The 8,191-nt window shown below is 42.2% G+C and overlaps 1 long non-coding RNA gene across 1 annotated transcript; it reads right to left on the bottom strand.

The window, feature by feature from the left end:
• Positions 1-159: 159 nt before the first annotated feature.
• Positions 160-7,961, bottom strand: LOC135307494 (uncharacterized). The gene is made up of 2 exons (XR_010368222.1): positions 7,023-7,961; positions 160-1,780 (listed from the first exon to the last, which is right to left on the bottom strand). It is a non-coding gene; the product is annotated as an uncharacterized LOC135307494 (long non-coding RNA).
• Between the last annotated feature and the right edge of the window lie 230 nt (positions 7,962-8,191).

The following is an 8,191-nucleotide window of genomic DNA, read 5'->3' as shown; positions in this document are numbered from 1 at the left end:
AGATGGCTGAGGAGGGTGTGGTGATGCCCTCTGTCTTCAGTGAAGAAGAAGATCTCTGTTCATGAGGCCTCTCGGTGCCGGGGTCAGGATTTTCACCTGCTTGACCCTGGCTAGATGTTTCTCTTCACCAGATTGAAGGAGGGCCACTCGAGTCCTGAATCATTGCAACTGATTTATTGCAGGGTCCAAAGGGGTAGGAAAACACGGAGGGTAGGCTGAGGGACAGGCGGTGGACCGGAGAGACAGCAGGGTCAGTAACAACCAGCAGAGGACACCAGGGCGAGTGCGAGATCTCTGGGGAAAGTTACAGATTTTGGGCACAGCTACATGGAGGGGGATGGGAGGGGAAAATTTTTCACAGGAGTAACTAATGAAAGATACAAAGGGTACAGAATCAGTGGGATGTGGAAGGGAGTACAGCATTTGAACCTTGGGTAAGGAATGAATTTTCCCTGACTTAGACAACGGTGCTTTCCCAGGGCATTCCTGAGATAGCTTTCTCATCCCTGACCCTCACATCTCCCTCTTCTTTGTTTATTAAATAAATTTTTCCAAGTGACTTTTCCATTGCTCTTTTGAAACAACTCAGGGCAACCATTATAATGAAAATGACTACTAAAATCCACACCAAATTTTTGAGAATTGGTACAAGCCACCCAGGGATTCCCCACTGTGTGAGTGCTTTATGTACTACATTGATGTCTCTGGTCTCCGTCATGAGGTCTTGCACTTGGTTTCGAATTTGCTGAATGCTGGCGTGTATGGAGGTACTTTTAGATGTTAAATTAAAGCAGCACAGACCAGCAAAGTCCTGACAGCTGTGACCGTGCGCCAGAAGGAGAAAATCAATGGCAGCTCTATTTTGTAGGGTGGCGTGCCTGGTGGTTTCTTCTTCCGTGAGCAGATCTGACAGGGCTGCGGAGGCAGCTTTGGCCTGACGGCTGAGCCAACACCCCAGGTGGGAAATTTCACCGAGAGCCTTTGCAGCTGCGTACCAAGGTAGAAAAATGGATGCAGAGACTCTTTTGGATTCGCTCCAATCCATAAATTTTGTCATTGCAATTTGGGTCGAATTGACTGTAAGATCTCTTTTTGAGTGCCAATCCTTCTTGATTCTGCCAATTTATAATTTGTGATGTGTTTGGGGTGAGGACAGTCAGCTGTCCGAGGCTGCAGGGACCTCCTTTGATCTTTGATGGGATCCCTGCCCACACTCTGTTGCTGCAGATAAGAAACACACCTCTCGGTGACACTCTGGGAACATCACTGGACTCAGATGGTGTGCTAGAGGTATAGCTGCACCATGTGGCTGAATTATATTTTCTGCTATTTGGTGTTACATCTTTCTGAGTTATTGTCCCTGAGACTGCAGAATCATGCCAAATGGGTATCTTTTGTAGATAGAAAAACCTAACACAGTATGTAGCTGGAGCAGAGCCCAAGAGATCTAACTCCTGAGGCTCTTGTGTGGCATGTGGTAAAATCTTTGTCCAGGTGTCCCAGGTGTCAACCGGATTTGGTTTCTTCCCCGCATATGGATAATCTTTTTGCGACAGAGGCATTCCCACCAGGCACGTAGATAGAGGATTGTCCACGCTGCCCATTGACAAGCAGATCTTATCTTGTTTCAGAGTTTTCGCCAGAGTCAGCCATACATCTTCTGTCGGTTGTTGCACCATGCACCCTTCTGCTATCCACGGATGGAGCAGAATGGTGATTGCAGTGAAAAGCACTCGACTGAATTTCATTCTTTCCAGGGTGGCCTTCCAGGGTGATTTTGCTGTAGCAAATAGCAAGAGAAACATATGACATTAAATTTCTGTACACTCTTTTCAGTCACTCTCCTCCCCCTCCCCCTTTTCTAATAATAGTAGGACACAAACAGGAAAGAGATGTGTGGGGACTAGTGGGATGGGTTGGGGGAAAGGTATGTGGGAAAAGGGATAGGGATAGTTGGGGAGGAAAGGAGGGGTTCTGCAGCAAGGTATGACAGTGGAAAATATTTTTTTGTGATGAGAGTTCGTGCTACAATGTTGGGAATTCTGGTCTTCTTCTTCCGATGCTTCCAAGCGACTGCATCTGCTGCGGTGTCTGGCTGATCAGATGCAGCTTGGCTTTTCCTGGGTGGGTCAGCAGGCTGATCTGCATCCTGGTAGGGTTTGACAAAGTGGCCTGGAATCCACTTCGACCCTGTTTCTGTTGAAACAGATGCGTACCCTCGGCCCCAGGTTATTAGTGGAAAAGGACCTCTAATTTGGTGGGACTCAGGGTCTCTGATGAGCACAGGTGGGCGTTCTTTGAGGTGGGCAAATGTGTTGTTATGAAAATGCCAAAGGATTGGAGGCTTTTGCTCTTTTGCATGGCAGTTAAAATTGAGCACATATAGTGCTTTGCAGAGTCTCTCTTGAGGTGTCATTAAAAGGGCAGAATCTTTTTGTAAATCTAGTAGTTTCTTAATTTCTTTGTGTGTGTGTTCTATTACTGATTGTCCCTGAGGGTTGTGAGGAATGCCAGTGTGATGGGCAATTCCTCAAGCTGAGAGAAAATTTTGAAATGCTTTGGAGGTGTAACTTGGTCCATTATCTGTCTTAATCTTTTTTGGAACTTCCAGGGTAGCAATGGCCATGTAAAAGTGCTTGGTGACATCTTTGGCTTTCTCTCCTGCATGCAGAGATGCAAAGATTGCACCAGAAAATGTATCTATAGATACGTGAATATATTTTAATTTCCCAAAAGGTGGGTAATGAGTAATGTCTGACTGCCATAGGTCAAGTGCATTCAGTCCCCTAGGACTGACACCTGTTGCTACTGTTGGAAGGGCATGGGATTGGCAATTTGGACATGTGGCTACAATGGCACGGGCTTGTTCTTGTGACAATTTGAACTGATGTGCCAGGGTTGGTGGGTTTTGGAGGTAGAACATGTGGCTCAATTGTGCTTGTTTAAAAATGTCAGGTAAAGTTGGTGAGATAATTGTGGTGGTGACTGTCATTGCCAATGCATCTGCACTCTGGTCACCCCAGGGGATGAACTTGGAGGGGACTGGTATCCCAAAGCTGAGAGACTGTTGCTTTTTTTGGAACTGGGCAAAGCAGTTCTGGTCCATGCGCAGTGGTGAGAGCACTGAATATGGAAGGAAGAGGTCACGAGGGCAAATGTTCTCTGGGCAGTGCCATGAGTGACATGGAAACACAAGAGGTTTCCAACTGTGTTTCCGGGGGAAGCCTCTGGTGCAAGGGGGGACTTCTCTCTCCCTGATGGACTGAAAGTTGATTATCTGAGAGATGGTGACTGGGTGAAAATCTAAGGTTTTATTTCATGCAGTGGAGGAAATGGGGGGAGGAGGAGGAATTAATTTAGAAAGTTTTCATTCTGAGTTCTGTGTCTGTTCCTTTTTAGACATTGTAGTTAATAAAGTTTTTTTCTTTATTCCTATGTTGGAGCCTGCTTTGCTCTATTTCTGATCACATCTCACAGCAGCCACTGGGGAAAGTATATTTTCATGGGGGCACTGGCATTGTGTCAGCGTTGAACCATGACAAATAGTATGAATGCAGGTTTTTCCACAGAGTTGCCCTCAGTAATAGCTGTGCTTTTTCAACCTTGACAAATTTCTTGATCTCTGGATCCTGGTACTTCACCCAAATGGAAAATAGAGATAGTGATGAAGGTAATGTCACCCCTAAGGAGTTACAGCTGTGCTAATTATAAAGAATTAGGAACAGGCCTGCCCTTAATAGGCCACAGCTAGATCCAGTTAGGATGGGTATTGTAAAAGAGTAGGTTGGCTGGTCGAGAAGTTAGATGGAGTTTGTTGGCTGTACTGAGAAGGAGTCAGTGCTGTGAGGAGCTGCCCATGAGAAATCACCAAGAAGGTACAAAACCTTTGCAATAAGATGGTGATGTGTTCTGATTTGCATTTTTATACTTTCTTATGTGACATTTGGAAACTTTTGATCAAAACTAGAACTTGTAGTTTTCTGAGAATCGTTTTCTGACTACAAGTGATACATATCTGTAGTTTACAAGACTGTCTATGTCTGCTGTTTTACAGTATAAAAATGGTTATTTGAATAATTCATCACCTGAATTTCAATGATTGAAAAAGTCTTCTTACTCAGTTCTGTTATTGTCTATATTTCCTTCTCTTTGCCTTGTTATTTTGGCAATTATGAGCATGCACAATGGCTATTGTGTTCCTGTGGTGAGACATCAAATGTGCAGGCTCTTCTAATTTTGTCATTGATTTAATAATACATAATCCCCGCAGGAAACTTGAAGGATGTCTCTCATTGTCACTGCTTCTGTTTAGTTTCCTTACTCTTTTAATCTCTGTCTCCCTACTCACACTCAGAGTAACCAATTTCTGATTTTCTTTCCTATCTGGCTTTACCAATCTTTCTCTGAATCAGATGCTTTTTAATTAAGCCATCCAAAGTTAAATAATTGTAACAAGAAGAGTGCTAAATTCAAAAAATGAATATATTTTGGGAGTTTTATTCACTGAAGAGGTAAAAGATGTGTCTTTAAATCTTTCTTTGTAAAGAATATTTAGTGAATATCTTGAAAACTATCTCTCTGCAGATATTTTGCACACAGTTGATGCTATAGTCATTGCTTTGGCAAATTTGACAGAACTGCAGCATTGTGTGTTTTGCAGCTTATAGGGAGAGGTTTCTAGGCCTTGAGAGTGGGCTTTGTCTCACGTAACTCTAGACATCTGAAATTCATCTAGGTATACTAAATAGTCAATAGAAATATAAATACCTGCAGAGAACAGGAAATTCATCTTACTGTGTATCTTAAAAAGGGGTATCTATGTGTGAAGGAGATTCTAGTCAGAATTCTGCTCAGTACAGTCAAAGTTTAGAGAGTTGATAATTTTACTCTGTGGTATATATCCAGAGGCCACTCTGTGCCTCCAGGATATGTACCTGGAGGCAGGTGGTCACTCCATGCGTCAGTGCCTACCAGTCTTCTCAATTATTCCAATCCTAGAGTTGAATCCTAGCAGAAAAAAGTTTTCTCAAGGTGACTTTTATCAAAAGAATCAATGTTAGGTGGAATAAAACAATTCATTTTCTGTCAATTTAACAGAAGGGGATCCTAAAGATTAAATACACTTGCTTAGGTGAGAGAAATCATACTCTTTGTAGGTGGCATGTATTACCCAGGATTGGCAGCAGAAAGAAGCAAAAAAGCATGCAAATAAATGCACAATGCAGTGAGCACAGCTTCAAGCAAACCAGTAAAAAAATATTTGCTTTATATGTAAGATGAATCTGAGAGATACATATGGAGTGCTTAATGATGTTTTTCATTCAGAATTAAAATATGAAAGAGGCTAAAATTATGATAGAAGGAATTAATGGCTTTTAGTTAGAGTATTTCTTTAGAGACATAATCCCTGTGAATATATGTTTAGCCACCTATTCGCTTCCCATCAGCAATTCTTGCATTTTAATTGCCTTTACAATCTAGAATTTAATACTTTTTGGATATTTTTTTTTCTAATATTTGCTTATTTTTCTTGGAATATTGGGAAAAATTTCTGGAAATGATTCAATTGGCTGCTTTGTCATTTAATATTATAAAGCATTTCTGGTATCGTTTATAGAAGACAAACCTACTAAGTAGAAGAGTATTCCTATTATACTTCTCTACTATTTTCCCACCATTGATTAAAGACAATTGTATATTATTTCCAGAATCCCAGAACACACTCATAATTTATCGAACAGAGCTTCTCATCAGACTTAAGAGCGACATGCTCATATCTTTATTTCTGCAATCTTGCTTGAAGGGCAATTACCCCACTATTAGAATCTAGACTTTAAAAACAAAAAAAAAGCATCTCCTCGTCTACCATCTAGTTCTTTTTCCTGACGAATGAATTTGTCTGATAATGGTTGTTACAGATTTTGGTTTCCAGGATTCGTCATAAAAGTCAAAATATTTAGAAAAAATTGGCCACGTTCACACAGCAATGTAAAGAATTCTGCTGTAAATAGTTAGTCCCAAGTATCTAGGAAAAGAAGTGTACAATTCCTTGGTTACATCTGAAGAGTTGTTTCGTCTTGCATTCTAGGCATTGACTTCTATAAAAACTGTTGTAAATTTTATGTACTTCCCAAATCAGAACCTGAATATCTCCTGATAGGGTTAATGAACATTAGAAGAACTAAATATATCTTGTGTTAGAAGCAATATAAATCCAAGGGGAAAAAACCCCAAAAAACAAAATGTAAAAACTCAAACTCACCAAAAAACTATAAAATGAAACTGTTTATTCCGTTGCCACTTTTTCACTTATCTTACACAATATAAAGGTAGCTCTTGGCAGTTTATGGAGTTGAAAGTATTCAAGTCTATTCGAAACCATATTGTTCTGAAAATATTTTGGCCTGAATATTGTTTCTAATATGATTTTCTGTTCTAAGTAAGTAGCAGCGCTTTCTTCTATGTATTATAATTAAAACTATTACTTGTAATTATTTCTATGGTTTTCAGCAATTTAAATTGTGCAAGATGGTTTGGTTACAGGAATAAAATACTCCTATTTATTGATGTACATATATAGCTGTGTGTCTGTACATGATTGTACAAATCAGGTAAGTTTCTTTTAAATGGTTTAATAGACTTCCTATGCTCCAAATTTCTCTGGTAAGTTTCTTTTAAATGGTTTAATAGACTTCCTATGCTCCAAATTTCTCTGGTATGTTTTGGCAATAACTTTTAAGACCTATTGCTGAAGAAGAAATCATCACAATCAATTCCTAACAATTTTCTTTTGAAAAGTGGATTTTCACTGAGTCTAGATAGCCAAAATTAAATAACCAAATTTACCCACTGAAAGTCAAGTTTTAAAAGGGTAAAATAAAGACATTATGGAGAACAATATTTATTCTAGATCATTCATAGGATGTATTGGATATTGTGACAGACTACTTTACTGTTTCTGATGGAAACATTTTAGATTTTCCAAAGGAGAAGAGAAGAAGGATAGTGGGAAAACCACTTACCTTTAAGGAATTGATAGGCAAGTGTGGCAGTGGGTGTCGGTAGGAGTTTTGAAGCTCCTGTTGCAGTGTGTTTGGTCTCTTGGCTGTCAGGTTGGGATAGCAGTTTGAAGATGTGTAGTCTAGGGTTTGGGTTGTCTAGCCATGGCAGTTGGAATGATTGATGCCCTGAGTCTGGAAGGTTGCACGATTTCCCACTCTCTTTGGCTTAAAAGCCGCTGCTTTTCCCAGCTTCCCGGTTCTTTTGTCAGTGTTTCCCCTTGCATCCCGCTCCTCTTGCATCCCGGCCGGCGCCAGCTCCAAAGCCAGCAGCTCCGACACGAGCCGGTGCTGCGAGAGAAAAGACAGCCTGCGCAGCGCGGCAACAGCTGTCGTCCCGGCGACGGGAAAGCCCCGCTGCCACCGAGCCGCTGCTCCGCGCTGCCGCTCCAACTACGCGGGCTGCTGCTGCCCGATCGACACCTGTGCAGGAGAGGGACTGCCACCGCGGGCGCTGCTGCTGCCTGCGAGATGGCGTCACCTATCTCGCCGCGGCGCTGCTCCCGCAGCAGGAAACAACAACTGATCTTACGCGGCGGCTCCGCGGATTGCGCGGGAGAGAAATAAAAGCAATCGGAAAACAACACGCAAAAGAACCTTTCTTCCCCCTTAACTTCTGTCCTTAGACGCCAGATCCACGTTTGGTAGGATCTGCGCCAGTGGCTGAACCGCGATTCCTGCTTGCCCACGGCGGAGCCGGACCGCGGCCAACGCCCGACGTGGGCGTGCGGAAAGCGAAAGGAGTTTGGTTCGCGCCGGGGACCGGCGCCCCTGCTCCGACCGCGGCCGCAGCGCGGCGTCAGGCAAGTTCTTTTAGTCACTACTTAGTGCCTCTGCAGTCGGTAGCATAAATTCTCCATATTCTAAAAGGAAATAGAAAGATCTGGAGAAGGTGATTTAAATACATGTGCTCTTAGTCACTACTTACATTAAGGTTCAAATGAGCTTCCAGCTTAATAGATTTCTGTCAGATGAGGACAAAGAATTGTAGTGATGTGCAGCAGCCCAGCCTCTGCTCTGTTCTCATTTGTGAAATACAAAGCTGTGTTTCATGTCAGGTACATACAGGCAACCTGTGTATCTGTGATTGTGATATGTGTGGAAACTGACCATGGGACAGTTATAAAGACAAT

Source organism: Passer domesticus, chromosome 9 (assembly GCF_036417665.1).
Source record: "Passer domesticus isolate bPasDom1 chromosome 9, bPasDom1.hap1, whole genome shotgun sequence".
Classification (NCBI taxonomy): domain Eukaryota; kingdom Metazoa; phylum Chordata; class Aves; order Passeriformes; family Passeridae; genus Passer; species Passer domesticus.
This window is presented reverse-complemented; position numbering and strand designations above follow the sequence as displayed.